Source organism: Amblyomma maculatum, chromosome 1 (genome assembly GCF_055883805.1).
Source record: "Amblyomma maculatum isolate TAMU_Amacu chromosome 1, ASM5588380v1, whole genome shotgun sequence".
Classification (NCBI taxonomy): Eukaryota; Metazoa; Arthropoda; class Arachnida; order Ixodida; family Ixodidae; genus Amblyomma; species Amblyomma maculatum.
Genome location: NC_139344.1, coordinates 327,102,263 through 327,118,471, shown reverse-complemented (window position 1 = coordinate 327,118,471; position 16,209 = coordinate 327,102,263). Strand labels below are relative to the sequence as shown.

The following is a 16,209-nucleotide window of genomic DNA, read 5'->3' as shown; positions in this document are numbered from 1 at the left end:
CACATATTATTGTATGCATGTCTACAGATTGCAGATTATGCTGGCTTGCTTCTGAATGAGACTGCAAAATGCTGAAAATAGTGGCCACCTTTCAAAGCAGCTTTTGCAGAAAACGGTTTGATTTTTCTATTCCCCATGAGCCACTATTTTTCGAGGCCGTGTAAAGGTGAACGCGGCAACTAGAAAATCTAGGTTTGTCAGTGCCACAAGGACCACCACTTTGTAGTACATTTGGGCATTATCTAATGTTACCAAATGAGTGTTAGAGACATGTTGCTTTCAAAATAATTTATTGGTTAGCCGCAGGTTCATCAGCACATACAAAATTTTTAGGCTAGAAGGAAGTTGACCTAGAGCAAGACATCTTTTATTCACGCTTCTTTGCTGTCTTCCTCTCTCCTAAATATACAAATGTGTATATACAGCTTCACAATCATGATGTGTTGAGGTCAGTGCTAAATAAAAAAAAAATGCATCCAACAAAGGTATAGTTAGAGATTGAGTACACAAAATTCATTCTAAGTGAGCCTATATATGTCTTGTAGATTCCAATGGAAGGCAAGTATAGCAGGGGGCAGCAGAAACTCAGGCAGGCAGATAAAAAGTTTGCGGGGATCAGATGGATGCAGCTGACAGAGGATCGGGTTATTTGGATAGATATGGGAGAGACATCTATACAAGCAGGTATATACACAACTGCACAATTATGATGCATTTGCGGTCAGTGCTAAAAAAAATTCCACCCATCAACGGTATAGGTGGGGAGTGAGCACACAAAATTCATTCTAAGTGAGCCTATATATGTCTTGTAGATTCCAGGGGAAGGCAAGCGTAGCAGGGGGCGGCAGAAATTCGGGCAGACAGATGAGATTAGGAAGTCTGCGGGGATCATATGGATGCAGCTGATGTATCTGCGGTCAGTTCCAAAAGAAGAAAAATTCTACCCATCAAAGGTAAAGGAAGGGAGTGAGTACACAAAATTCATTCTAAGTGAGCCTATATATGTCTTTTAGATTCCAAGGGAAGGCAAGTTTAGCAGGGGGCGGCAGAAACTCGGGCAAGCAGATGAAATTAGGAAGTTTGCGAGAATCATGCACCTGGCACAGGATCGGGTTATTCGGATGGATATGGGAGAAGCATTTGCCCAGCAGTGGGTGCAGTCAGGCTAGTGATATCAACAAGACTAACAACTGGATGAGTTGGTACTGATTCATCTTAAAACCAGCCAGAAGACGAAACACGTGAGAGGAGCACAAGACAAAGTTTGACTAACAACTGAAATGTTACTGAAGGAAAGAGGCAAAAGAAGATTCGCACAGAAATGCACGTGCACGAAAAACCCCCAAAGCAGTGAAAGCGTGGAAAGCAGAAAGGGTCTAAAAAATCAAAATCTAAAAAAAAAAAGCAAATTCCTTATGGTCAAGAATCACTCGTTACAAAAGGGAAGCCACAGATCCAAGTCCAAAGGCACACTATACTGCAAAAGGCTAAGGACGTGTGTGTGGCTAAGAAATCGGTCAACAGTCTTTTGGGGCCTTTTTTACATGTGCATCTCTGTGCAAGTCTTCTTTTGCCTCTATCCTTTAGTAAAATTCCAGTTATTAGTCCAGCTGTCATGCAATTCTCTCTTCTCATATTTTCCGGCTTGTTTCAGAATGAATAAGGTGATGACTCTACAAACCTTGCACAAACTGGAAACCAGTGTAACTGTCAGATGGAAACCTTTCCCTTATTTGGCTTGCATTACAAATAGGGAGGACTTTACTGTGATGTCTGCCGAGGCATCCCCAAAGCCAGTGCGCAAGCTGGCTGTAGCAGATGTAGTGGTGCCTCCTGTTGACAAGAGAAAAAGCAATATTCACTTTTCAGCATAGCAAAATGAAAATATGATTTAGGTCTTTTACAAATTTGAAAGTTATTCATGCATCTGTACAATTAATTCCCATCTAACAGAAGCTGTACAGTGTAACTTTCACTGTCAATTTATTCTCCCTGGAAGTATGGCAAACTTTGAATTCTGCTGCAGGTGATTGAGAGAGAATGAGACCCACCCAATATTAGAACTCCAGTGCAATCACAATTTGCTACTGCAGCAAAATAATGCCTGAAGGCAATGCAGCTTTTGACTGAAAAAACCTGGTAGTCGTCTTACACCCTCTATACTAGTGTTGTGGCCGATGTCAATGTCCAGGCTGATATCATCCGCATAGCACGAAGATGTTAAGTATGCGACTTATGCATTAAGCAGCTCTGTGCATGGAGTCATTCTATTCGAAGGAGCCATAAACTACAAGTGCACTTCTGTCAACAGCTCTCCGTTGTTTTCCCACAACACGGCACGTGCCAAACTTTCTGCAAGTGCCGCAAAACTACTCTATAACTTCATTTGCTAACTGTAAAATTTCCAACACTTACTCAAACTGTGGAAGTTTCGGTGTACTGGCCTTTGGGAGAACGTCTTTCTTTTTTTTTTTTTTTTTGGTTGTTACATTTCAGCACATGTAAAATGTCAGTGTCAAAGCATTTTGGAGAGGTTTACTGTGTGCAGGTGTTGATGATGGTATCAGTGAAGTCAATTTTTTTAATTATATTTGCACACTATACAACACTCACCTAATGCAAGTGGGTAAAAAAAAAACTAGCAAATAAAACTTTGAGTGCTGGTATGGTGATTGTTCTGGCAGCAAGTGGGGACAGGCTATAACAAGAGTTGTCGGGCTAGTTAGTGATCGTCTGCAGAAGCCAGTCCTGCTCTGTGTGTTTTTCTTTTCTGTGTTGTTTTTTAGTGCATTTTCCCACAGCTTCCGCAGGAGACAGGCTACTAGCACAGAGTCCTCCGAAATGAGATTGCTTTTGTACTTATTTACTGCATTTCTTGTGGCATTCCTTATGTATTTATGTTTTGAAGTGCTGCACTTGCTGAAGGTCATAACTGGCTAATAAAACAAGCAAATTTGTCCGGACAGCGTCCCCCCCCCCCCCCCCTCGTTACTTCACATCAATGTGCATGCCCTTTCCATTTAGCAAGTTCACACTATCAGATGATGCGTGTTTTCTCATTTACTCGTGCATGGAATTAAGCAAACCAGTAATTTGCATGGTGAAACGTCATGCTCATGCGCTTCTACGAAAACAAGAAAAATATGAAAACCAGCGATGTGTTCGCGCTAACGTGGCGCAATATCAACACTGTAGACAGTGTAGATGATCGCAGGTAAGTAACGTTAAAGGGGAAGCTTTATTTTATTAACACTGCCTTCCGCAATAGATTTCATTACAGCATTTCTCGCTCGAGAAAATGAAAAACAGGTGCCGCTTGTTCAAGTTATGTCGCCTTTCGCTCAAGGTTCTTACCTTGTGTTCTCGACTAGCAGTCCATGATCAAGAAGCATTTGGAGTAAATGCGGATGATCTGTAACACCCAGACGGCTGCTTCAGCTACGTAGTCGCCGCCGGGATCTCGCCAGATGCTCTCAAGAGCAGTCGGCATCGGCACGCACCGCCCGCAGCTGCACCTGTTCGAAAGCTTCGGTTAGCGATTGCGCACTCTCGCAACGGTCAAACGTAGGCTAGGCTGCAAGACTCGGACATACATACCAATGCGTAGTTCCGAAACGGCTGGGATCGGGAGGCTGACGGTCGGGGCTTCTGCAAGCCGGAGTTGTGCCGCGGTTACCGCGGCCTCTCGACACAAGTGTTACTGTACCGGTCGCTCGCAGGGTCCATCTTCGCCGACCTGGCACCCGAAAAGTTGCGTCGGCGTAAGGCTCAAAGCCCACGATGTAACCATGTTTTAACAGTAGCGACTATATTCTAGTTCACTATAGCAGCACAGCGACGCTGGAACCCAGGAAGGAACCTAGGCGTCGGCCATATTAAAAAACCCTGTGTGAGCGTAGAGTAGGGCACAATTAGAACCTCTAAAATACACCGAGCTTGGTCAACTTTGGCTCAGCAGGCTCCGGCAACGGGAGCTTCTCATTGGCTTAGCGCTATGACGTACTCTGTTGAGTTGAGGAGGACGCGCGCTAGGAAACCGAAATTCTGTTTTTGTCGCTATTAAATCAACGCGGGCGATGAAACGAATCGAGGTATATTATATGATGCAGGACAAGGATTCCATTTAACTAAGCCGTGCAAAATTTCCGGAAAACGTTTCACGACCCCTTTAAGCTAGCCCCAGTGACCAACATCGTGACAAATCAGGTGGAGGTAAGGTCTGATGTCCCGTACCCCTCCGCTAAGCAGGAGTGCTGGTCATACATTCGAGGAAACGCCTGTTCACCGCACCAGCCGCAGGCAACGAGGCCTACCACTTAAGTTTTCCCCATCGGCCATGACTACCGGCAGCCACGACGTCGTCGCAATGCCAGGAGCGCCCCCTGACATTGTTTTGAAAAGATATAGAGCAAGAAAAGTTTGCTCTCTCTGGCACTGATCAGTATCACTCAAAATGAACTTTTGGTTGTAGTGGTTGTCATTGTAAGGATCGGGCAATTTTCAAAAACATCCAGTCACCGTAGACCACGACTGCTGACCTCCTAATGTATCGAACAGCGCAACGCAGTGCAAAACGTTGCCAGGAAGGGTTTAACTTAATGTGCGGGTAGGGGTGACGTCCCACGGTTGGAGCAATGCTGATTAAGTGAAAAACAGCGCGAAAGCTGAAAGACAGGCGCAGGTGGTTACTGGGCCTCTCGTCATTCGTGTAGGTCTGAGAATCCGCCGGCGCACAGACCGCCGATCGCAGTCACATTCAGTCGCCTCCAGTCGCCTCGTCGGCCCTCAGCCTTCCCGCCAAGCCGTCGCCGTATGCTTCGCAAAGCGAAACTTATTTCTATTTCTCTCTTTTTTTCCCTGTCTCTCTCTCTCACTCAGCAGCGAACAACTCCGCTGGCCGAGCATAATAATCCCGGCAGGGCACGCGGCTGCGGCCCCGACTTCAGCACGGATAGCGGCAGCTGCCCCAGTGTGTCTCGGACAGCCAGTATTTACACAGTTGTGTGCAGTGGGGACGAAACACAAACTGTGACACATCAGTGCCTATCGCCCGCCTGCGACTCGATTCAGCAGTCAAGCGGCACCCGACTAAGCGCCGCAGTCGTAATACGCTTGAATTTGGCGTCGTCGTGACCCTTGTAAGACATAGACACCCCCCCGGGCGTCTTTCGAAGCAATTCAACTCGACATCCTCGTCGTGGCGATGGTGTCCGAGTTGAAGCGGCGTATGGGAGCATCGTCTTCTCTTCCGACAATTCGAATCGGATCGGCTTGCTCCTCCCTCCCCGCCGTCGTACACTGCACGGAACAGCATATGGCTGGGTGGCGTCGGATTCGGCGGGGATTGAAGCGGCCGTCTCGACGAGCCTGACAGGCGCCGCAGCCCAATCTGACGCGGGGCTTAGACCCGCGGCGCCTCCTCTGGTGGCGCGCGGCGTTCGCGCCGCAAGAGCCAGATCCCAATCTGATTTAGCTTGCCCGCTAGCCAGCCAGCAGCCCAGCCGCGCCTCTCTCTTTATCGCGAGGATTGCATTCTTCAAGTGGGGGATGAGAAGACAAGGAACGAACGGGTGCCGGGGTCGTTGCTCGAAGTTTAAGGAATGGGGATGATTCCGTTGGTACCCTGCCTATCGTTTCCGCAGGTCAAGGTTTTCCGAGGGCTTTTCGCGGTAGAGCGCCGCAGCGGAAAGGCCTGCATTGACTTCAGTTATGCTTTGTTTCACGAGGATAGGCGGTTCGCAGCTGCCGCAGGATAGCGTTAATCCGAGAATCTGCTTCATGATCTGCAGTAGACGTAGATGGCCCGATGATGACGACGAAGATGGTGATTAAGAGGCGCCTTTGTATGTCGGTCTGCTTTTACTACTGTTATAAAACAGCACCTGTGGTAGCCGTCGGAGCTGTGACCCTGGACAAGGGCCGGGAAGGGTGGTTGAAGGGGAGCTGTGGAGGATACCCGCCCATCAGAGGCTTTCCTTGAAGGCGAGGAGGTATTCCTGATTCCCTCAGTTAAATCTGCACTTAGGAAAGTTGCTTTGCCGCGCTGTATACTTTAAAAGAAACGCACCTCCCGTCAATGTTTCCTCAGCTAGAACATGAAAATGCGATTCAAGCTGCCTCATTATGTTGGCCTTTAAGGCCAGCTAGGTGCGGGCTCCAGACTCTGTGAATATTTAAAAAATGATCATTTATTAGCGGGTTGAACGCCTAAGCTGATTCTCAGAGCACACGCTCTTTTGAGCTACGTAGACGCGTTTTCTCGACCGCCGTCTCGACCGCCGGTTGCAAAAGGAAGAATTAAAGAAGGTAACGTTATTGCTTTGCTTGAACCGCGTTCACAGTGCGCACATATTAATTGCATACGAATGGATCTAACAGTCGATAAGAAAAAGAAAATAAGATTATGTTTTTCCTTTTTCCGCAGTTTGCTCGCACACCGCAAAAAGAAATAATAATAATAAAGAAAAATTTCACCTATGCTTTCCGTGCTTTCAGCGACAGTTGCTTTTCACATATCGGTCCATATCTTACATATCGTATCGGATTTGTTAATTCCCTGCCCATGCCTTCGCATGTTAAGTGCCTGGAGGACGTCCACAAATGCTCCCCCACTAAACGGCTGGGAAACAAGTCCCACGGGCTTTAAGCTTTTGACAAAGATTGCATTGCATATCCTATGTATACAGCATCTCTCAAAGTACAAATCCCAAGGGCTTCGCATCTGGCCGATGATTTGTAGGTCGTTATGCATTGGCCACGTGACATCTCTTGTAAGTGTATGGGAAACCCTGGTCTTTAGCTTAAACAAAGAAACTAATTCCATGGGTATGAAAGGGACTCAAAACACGTATTAGAAACAAGCCCCCTGAGAGAAGCCGTGCATCAACTCCGTATTCATTATGATGCTCATGCTTACGTCATTTGTTAAGGACAATTACGACCATGGTCAACCCCACGAGTGTAAGACATGTCGCATAAACAAACGTAGCGTATCTAGAGGGAGACAGAATAAATACTGCGCCCGCACGAAGGTATGCATGTCCCCCAAGTTCATCACATTCCGCAGTATTTTTATTTCACGCCCAGAGAGGGGGACCCTGGCTCCCGCAAAAGCCGACGACGACACAGTCCTTGGCCCTTTTCCACGAAATCTGCTTCGGGACAGAAAACAAAGTTCTATTTATAACGAAAGGATCCTCGCAGCGTGCCTGTAGTTATCGCCCGCAGCTAAAATGGCGCAAGATAAACAGAGCACGACGTAGTACCTTCCGCATTTGCGGAAAGCGTGCCTGGAAGCGATACGTTTAGCACGTATGTAAAGTTTGTCATGCGGTGGTGCCGACGGCGGCGAGACCTATTAACGAAAGCAGCAGCGAACTGGGAGCAGCTTCGGAACTGCACGTGGTACACATAAAGCCACATGTGTTTTGCCGCCCGAGTCGGCGCCGCAGTAAATAACCGGCGCAGCTCTTCGCCTTGGAAATAGCTTCCCTTCGATTCTACGTCTTTCCTGAGTCCTTTATGACATGTGAGGATTCCGCATCGCGAAAGAACCAATAGCTGCGCAGCACCGTCGGAAGTGGCGGCTGTCATTAAGGGCCTGAAGATCACATGGCTCTTGATTGGCTGGTTCCGACGCACTGGTCATTCAGTACAAAACTATGGAGGAGTTTTTTTGTTCATTATTTGTTTCCAGTACAAATAGCTCGTTATTTATGCCCCTGACTATCAAGCGCTCTCTGTGCAATGGTACGAAAGGATCGCGAAATTCACGTCAAAATTTTCAATGGACGGTAGAAGGCAATATTCTTTTATGTTGTGTCACTCAAAGGCTTTAATTATTGTTGCATGCCCGTGTTTGAACACTCATGGGGGCTCGGACTAGTAGCTGTAGTAGTGGGTACTGCTGGTTCAGCGTCGAGTCACAAAAACCGATGATCTTACTAGTAAGTCATATGCTAGGCGTAAATGAACGAATGCGTTTCTTTTTTGACCCTCTGGCTATTTATACGCTATTTGAAAGCTAAACGGATCATATAACTAACAATTATGTAGGAGGTAGGATGCACCAAGCTTCAGCTGCCTAAAAAATTGCAGCGCACCAATGGGGAAACAATGATTCAGGTTATCTTCAGCGAGAACAAACTGATTTTAATTATTGACAAGCAGGACTAAGCAGTGTGTGGACATGTGAGCCGAAAAACGCGACCATCCAGATCTGTCTATATCACAATCTATTTCCCGCTCTCGAACCATCTCGCTGGTGAGCAAACAGCATCATACAGTGCCTTGTTTTCTTTAATTCGCACTTCTAGTCTGGCCGCTGCTTAAACAGCCAGTTGCTATGCGCCGAGTCAGTGCGCAAAACTAAACTTTCGAAAATTACAGTGTTTATTTGTGCATGCGGTGAGGCCGAGTGAGATGTGGTAAAAACATAAAAAAAAAAAAAAACATCACAGGTGTTCAGCACCTATGTAGTAACAACTAGCGATGCCATTCCTTTGGAAACATTAGCTCTACAGAAGAGAATAAATGGGCAAGTCGTTAACGCATTCTAGAAAAAAGCTTAAAGGGTTGGGGACACAAAGAAGAATCACTCAAAACGAATGTTTAGCAGTTAACAGGGAGCCTTTGAAAATGACCAAGGGTAATAATGACTTCTTATCCTTCTTCATCTCCCAGTGCTCGCAGCTTGTCACATTTCGACAATGGACTCCCGGACCGAATGTATGAATGATGACCGGCGACATTACCGTGCCGTGGACGTCCTCTTTGTCCGCAAACTTTACATCTGTGCTCGAGCGAGGACCAGCGAGGATTTAGGGGGGCCAATGTGGCAATGCAAGGAGCATGCTTGGCACAGAACTCGTTTGTATCTGACAGCCCGCAAGGTCGCACGCTTTCCTCGAAGCCGACCCCGTGCTCCGCACGTGCGTCTCAGGCCCACCTTCCGAGGGAACAAGCGCATGAAGCTGCAGAGCGCGTCTCCTCTCGCGCATCTTCAGCCAGGGGAGGGGATCTAAGCAACAGCCCACCCGTGGCGCTGACAATGGCACCTCGTTGTTTGACTCGCACCACCCGCGAACTCCGGGGTCCCAAACCCTCTGGCGGCGCATCTTGTCCCCCAGCCTCCTTCCTTATTATAAGAGGAAGGGGGAGGGGGAGTGACTCAGTTGAATCTCTCGCTCTGGCCGCGCGTCAGCCCACTTTTCATCTGCTACGCTCGGAAACTCGGGCAGGACCAAAACATCTGGAAAGCATGCATGCGAGAGCTCGCATCCTTCGAAGCGCGAGAGCCAGTTTTGCGGTTTCTTCTTGTCCGGTGTGACGTGCAGCCGCAACGTCCCGCGAGAAAAACCGAAATGAGGGGAGGGGAGACGTTAGATACGGATAATCAGCGAATAGGACGGACCCCTGCCACTGTGGTCTTTCGAGGCGGGGTTAGTGAGAAGAACGGGGCTTTTTGAAGACAACAGCGCTGGCGGACAGACGGTGCTTCTGCTCGTGGCTGCGCTTGGTGCCAGGATGCCGCGCGCTTCGGTGTCGTTTCTCTTCGTGCGTGGCGTGCCTAGGGGTCGCGGATGCCGAGCGAGCCGCTGTCGCCGTTGCTTCAGTGGTACGGGGAGGGGAAGGAATGGGAAGAGGGGGGCGGGGTTCGAGCCCATATCTGTTGTCTCCCTCTCGTCCTCTTCCTTCCGTGCTGCCGAACGTTTGTTCTTGCTGCCGTGTTTTGCGACCTGGGGGGTCAGTCGGACCCAGAAGCGCACACGAGACGACGCGCCTTTCACTTTGACGCGCACGCCGACAGTAGCCAGTGTTTTCATCTCCACTCCCCCTTGCAGAGAGCTGTGGTTTGCTTCATCTCTACATGACAGCTGGTCACCATTGGTTCTTTACCCATCCGTGAAAAGAAAAAAAGAGCCTCCATTGCGGTGGGGAGTGTTTTTCCTGTTTCCGTTTTCACTCGAACTTCGTGTTTTGTTTAGATGTTTTTTTTTTTTTTCTTTTTGCAGGAGCTCCATATTTATGGTTTTGATTAGTGTTTCTAGGCCGTTTCGGCGCTTCTGTGCTGGTATGGGCGACTCTTGTAGAAAAGAAAATAGCAGGGAGAAAAACAGACCAGGCCCTCCCGTGGCTGTTTTTTCTCCGAATGCACTCAGTGTCTCGTTCTCTCCAGCTGATCTGTTGATGTTCGAGGTTGCCTTTACCCCGAAGAGCTGACGCTGGACTACAGCCCCACTGATCTCCTTAGTGACAGAACCTCAAATGAGTGTACGCGAAGACACGAAGACCTATTTCGACGAGTGTTTAGGGGCCGTCTGACCGTTTGTCATAAGCCTATCTACTCGCTGAAGACTCTAGCTAGCTGCCTCATAAGCGGTTCACCAGAAGCCACTATCTGTGTTAGCGGTTTCAGCCAAAGTCTTGAAATAACCGCGCAAACACGTTACGTTACCCTCATGAATGGCATAACACCACATTCTCGTTTCGTGGGGCAGATGTGATGATACATTCCTCGCTTCAACATGAGGCTGTATTCGAGAATTTTCTGGTTTTCTTCCCCTAAGAAATGTATATCATACCGATTCTAACTGCACGTCACATAGTTTCTATGATGAGCAAATCATGTGAGTAGAAAATAGGACACGACGGAGTCTTTACTAAGAGAGAAAGCAAAATAAACAAAACTCTTCTTTACCGGGCAAACGCACGTAAAAAACGTTCTCAGAGTTCCTCTCTTCTACGGCTCCGAACAGCCTGCGTTTCCCGCTAGTGCTTTCTCCCTGTTTTCTCGTTTGCGTCCCCGGACTCGAACAGAATGCCGCAGAGCAGATGCAAGGGCGAACTGCAGGCAGTACGCCGCCACGGCAAAAGATGCCCAAAGGAAAGGAACGAGAAAAGGGAAAACGGGAGTGGGAAAGAAACCTACGCCGAGAGGCGAGCGCTTCCCTAAGCGTGATTTGAAACACACAGGGCCACCGAGCCCCAGAACCCGCTAGGGACGGAAGCCGGTGCGGAGAAGGCCCGGAAGCTTCAGATGCCCGACTGAGAAGTTTATTGTTTCCCCACTGGCTCGTCGGGGGCGGCGGTTGCTCCTTGCTGCAAACAAGAAGCACGCACGCACGTCCTCGCGTACAAACGCACGGAATGAGCCGCCGCAAAGCTACGGAGCCCCCTTTTGGCTTCGCGGATGGTCTTTTTTTTTTTTTTTTTTTTTTTCCTCGGCCTTCCTTCACGTCTCGTGGTGCGTTCTCGCGGCTTCTCGCTTCCTCGCGCCGGCCGGCGCCTGGCTCTGCGCCCATCAGACCCGAGAAGATGCGTCCCACCAGACCGCGGCGCCAGAAACAAAGGCGCGCCCGTAACAGTGTGAAGGAAATCGAATTCCAATCTCAGCTGACCCGTGAACTGCGGCCTGCCGCTGCTGCTCCTTATTCCGTGCACCCTTCCTTTCCTTCCACAGCCGCGGGCTGGCTTCAGAGAGCGGCGGTGCGAGATACTGCGCTACCCTAAAGGCTGGAGAAGCCAAATGGGAAGGCGAGCCTCGTATATTTGTGGCTAGTCTAATTTCTTTTTTTCGCGATACTTGTTACGGACAAGTCTTTTTTTCCAACGACAGTTGGCGTTCACAAAAGGAGGAGTTGAAAGAGCGAAAGAAAGGGCATGGTTTTTCGTGCGAGGAGGGTTTCCTGGGAGGTGATTCTGGCGCAGGAAGTTTGTTGGGCCTGCTTCCGCCGCACTCCGCAGGTGGGGCAATCGTCTGGGCCCGCTCGATGCTAGGGCTGCTGCATGGGCAGTTGCTGTTTGTCTCTTGCTCACTCGCGTTTCCTTCCTTCTGCGCATTCGCGAGTGAGGCGTCACAACCCAACGACGCCATATTTTGTGTGGTAGCGGAATTAACACGCTTCTCTGTAAATTCTTCCCGAGACACTACTATCTATTTTTTGATATTATACAAAGTAACACTGTTACGACCAAGCATCCGCAATTGCGCGCTCTATTGTTCGCCTGTGGGCATGGATAAGTTTTGTGAATATGTGGTGATGGTCCAATGGCTCTAAGTGAGCCTGTTTCCAGGAATCCTGTTTTGTAAGCATGTTTTGCTTTGTGGACAACCTGCAAATACCAAATTGACCCTGTCAAGAGAACGTCTGGAAAAACACAAAGAAACGTTCCCCTGCGGGAAATAGCAGGAAGTGCTTTCTTTTGTTCACCCTTCCAGTCGAGAAGGGCTATCGTCCAGTGAGGAATGTCTACTTTTCAAAGGAGACGACAGAGTGACATGTCCGCTGACGTGCAGGACAAGAAAGGAGCATGACTCATACGGCCATTAAGTGATTTCCCGGGAATGCAGGAAAGATTTGCAATTGTCGAAAAGGGACAATGTTGGGAGCCCTATGCGGCGCCACGTGCACTCGGGTTTCTGAGAAGTAAAACCCCTTGTCAGAACCAGCCTGTGGTTTCTTTGCTGAAGAATAGAAATGTACCTCCTCTCCTCGCCGTTCCCAAGCTTTTCCCGCCAACAAGTGATCACGCCCAACGAATGAATGCCGGACCAGTCAGTGCTTCAGACCATCAGTGCAGTGATGTGTTCGATTGGATGCCGATACCTGAGGGGCGTGCCCTGGATTTGGTTGGTCAGCATCTTCAGAGAGGGGCTGGACATAGGGGGGTTTTTAAGGACGCTGCAGAGCACGAAAGGTCGCTCTGGGCCCTGGGTAAACGGCTCATCCAGTCGCTTCTCGCTATGAACTCTTAACGCTTGTCATTTTGCTGATGTACCCTTCTTCTTCATGTAAATATTCTTGTAAATACGTTTTCTCAAAGTGCCAGTAAACCTGCTTGTACATATTTTACCAACTTCGAAGATTCAGTCCTTCTTCAACCCGGAGTCTCTGCACGCTACCAAGTGAAGGCCGGGTCGCCATAGCCCCAGCGTCACGACAACTGGTGGCAGCGGTGGGATCTGAATCTACAAGCCACAACATCTGGTGATTGGAGGTGGATCTGAAGCTACAAGCCACAACACCTTGTGATCGGAGGTGGCATCTCAAGCAACAAGCAGGAGCAACAATCGGCCAACAAGAGGGCAGCTCGGAACATCGATCGCATGTGTGGGTGAGTGCTTGGCTTTTCTTCTGATGTGGACCAGGTTCTAGAACAGGGTTAGATTTTAGAACTGGTAAAGAGAGTGTGGAAACGCCTTTAGGTTTGGTAGTTTGCACTGTTGTTTTGGAAGTAGCCGACACTCGGAGCGATCATGGACCTACAAAAGCTGCAGAAACCGGAACTGTTGCAATTGTGTGAGGAATTGGGAATTGATACAAGTGGTTTGGCACGAAAACCTTTGATTATAAAGGCAATCACAGATTTGGGAGCCGATGATGAGGAGCTCAGTGAAGCATGGAACCTCATCGGTCAAAAAAAGGAACAGCTCAGACAGCAGAAGGAGCGGGAAAAAGAGCAGAAAGAGCGGGAAAAAGAGGAAAAGAGGCGTGAGCGTGAACTTGAGAGGGAAAAAGAGGAAAGGGAGCGCGAACGTGAGTGGGAAAAAGAGGAAAAGAAGCGTGAAAGAGAAGCAAAAAAGCTGGACCAAGAAATTGAGCTCCGGAAATTAGAACTAGAGTTGAGCAAGAGGTCGGGCAATTGTCCCCAGCTAGCGGTACCTCTTCTCAACAAGGAGGCAGATTTCAAGATGTCAAAGTACATGCAGCCATATGTGATATCAGGGGATATCGGTCTGTATCTGGCTAACTTTGAGCGAACCTGCGAAAAACTGTCCTTCCAGCGAGACACTTGGTCTCAGAGATTATTGACGGTTCTGCCCTGCGAGGCAGCGGAGGTTGTCGCGCGGCTAAGCAAGGAGGACGCGGACAACTACGAGAAGGTCAAAGCTTGCCTTCTGAGAAAGTATAGGCTTAGCGCCGAGGCGTTCAGACAACGTTTTCGGAAAGCTACTAAGTCCAGGGACGAGAGTTACCCTGAATTCCTGTACAATTTAAGAGTTAATTTGGGCGAGTGGCTAAAGAGCACAGATTCCTACAGTGATAGGGACGCTGTAGTCGAGCAAATTCTTTTGGAGCAGTTTTATAACTGCCTCCCAGAAAAAGAAAGAAATTGGTTACAGGACCGAGGCGAAATTAAGTCGGCAACTGAAGCTGCCGAACTCATTGAGGAGTATGCTTCGCGCCGACAATTCAGCAACCCAGCAGTGGATAGGCCCCGCAATCCCAAGTTCAGTGTGAAAAACCGTCAGGAAAGGCACTTTGCTCGAGTTGGAAACGAAGAAATGAAGGTTTCTTCAGGCAAATTCCCTAGAAAGGACGGCAGTGAGAAAAGTGGGGAAGTGACCAACGTGCAGAACACAAAGAATAAGCTTGAGGCTAGGAAGCCGCTCACATGCTTTAGGTGTAATGAGCAGGGTCACATTGCCGTCAACTGCCGGAAAGAAAAGATTGCTTTCTCGTATGTCAGGGACTGCGATGAAAATATGCAGCTTTTAGAACCCTACCTGCATGACCTAGTAGTCAACGGGAAGCCTTGCAAGGTACTGCGCGATTCGGCCGCAACGATGGATGTTGTCCATCCGGCGTATGTATCGCCTTCCGACTATACAGGACAGTGTGCATGGATCCGACAGGTAGTTGAGGAACAGAGTGTGTGCTTGCCGATCGCGAACGTGGTCATCGAGGGCCCTTTCGGCGAATTAACAACCGAGGCTGCCGTTTCAGGAAAGCTTCCTAAGTGCTATCCGTATTTGTTCTCCAACAAATCGGACATGCTGCTGCGAAAGAGGGGCATCCTTTTCGGAGACAGAGTTGTGCAAGCCTTAACACGTTCAAAGGCGCGAGAACTAGCTACACTGCTCATTCCAGAAAAATCCACAGCGGAGGAAACGGCAGTTAAAACAATGGTAAATGCGGAAGATAGCAGGTCAGAAAACTTTGAGAGCGAGGCATCTCAGATAAGTCAACTTGAAAGTGAGCTTGATGAGACGCGGAATGAGGACGTTCTTGAGAGTAACCTCTTGCCGCCAGTGTCTAGTAATCTCACGAGACTTTTAAGTGGAACCCGAGAGGACTTAGCTATAGAGCAAGCCAATGATCCCAATATACAGGAGATAAGGGAGCGCCACCGCGCCACTAAGACAGCAAACAATATTTCTTTCGAGATGAGAAAGGGAGTGCTGTATCGCTTATTCAAGGATAAGCGCGGAGTAGAGCGGGACCAATTAGTCGTTCCCCAAAAGTACCGCGGAGACTTACTGCGACTTTCCCATGGCAGCTCGTGGTCATGTCACCTTGGAATAAAGAAAACAAAGCAGAGGCTGTTGCAAGAATACTATTGGCCTGGATGTTTTAAGGACACGGAAAATTTTGTACGGTCATGCGACACGTGCCAGCGGGTTGGAAAGGCGCAAGATAAGTGGAAAGCTCCGATGGTGTTAGTACCAATCATTACCGAGCCGTTTCACCGGTTAGTAATAGATATAGTTGGGCCACTTCCTGTGACCGAGTCAGGGTACCGTTATATCCTCACTATGTTATGCCCAGCCACAAAGTTTCCAGAGGCTGTTCCGCTGCGCGAGGTGACGTCCGAGAGTGTAGTGGATTCGCTGCTGTCAGTGTTTGCACGAGTTGGATTCCCTTCCGAGGTACAAAGTGATCAGGGTAGCGTTTTCACGAGTGTCCTCACCACCTCATTTCTCGAGCGATGCGGCATTAAGGTAGTGCATAGCTCGATCCATCATCCGCAGAGCAACAGCGTAGAAAGATGGCACTCTGTTCTCAAACGAGTCCTGAGGGGACTGTGCTATGAAAACAAGCGCGAATGGGATACCTGCCTGCCTGCAGCGCTTTTCGCTTTGCGGTCAGTGCCGCACGAATCCACTGGATTTAGCCCAGCCGAGTTGGTGTACGGAAGGTCACTGCGCTCACCTTTGCGAATGGTGCGCGAAGCCTGGGAGGGGCGCGGAGAAGACCCAACAGTAGTAGAATTCATTCTGAACCTCTTGAATCGCTTACATAACACTAAGGAACTCGTTGAGGCCAGCATGAAGTCAGCCCAGGCTCGTTCCAAGGTGTACTATGATAAGACAGCCCGTCAAAGGACGTTTTGTATCGGGGACCAGGTGATGTTGCTGAGAAGTTCAAGGCAGAATAAGCTCGAAGTACAGTGGGAAGGACCGGCTGAAGTCGTTGCAAAGCTTTC

At 48.8% G+C, this 16,209-nt stretch overlaps 1 long non-coding RNA gene across 1 annotated transcript; it reads right to left on the bottom strand.

Moving 5' to 3' along the window:
* Positions 1-273: 273 nt before the first annotated feature.
* Positions 274-4,167, bottom strand: LOC146207371 (uncharacterized). The gene is made up of 3 exons (XR_014703241.1): positions 3,598-4,167; positions 3,355-3,515; positions 274-1,833 (listed from the first exon to the last, which is right to left on the bottom strand). It is a non-coding gene; the product is annotated as an uncharacterized LOC146207371 (long non-coding RNA).
* Positions 4,168-16,209: the final 12,042 nt, after the last annotated feature.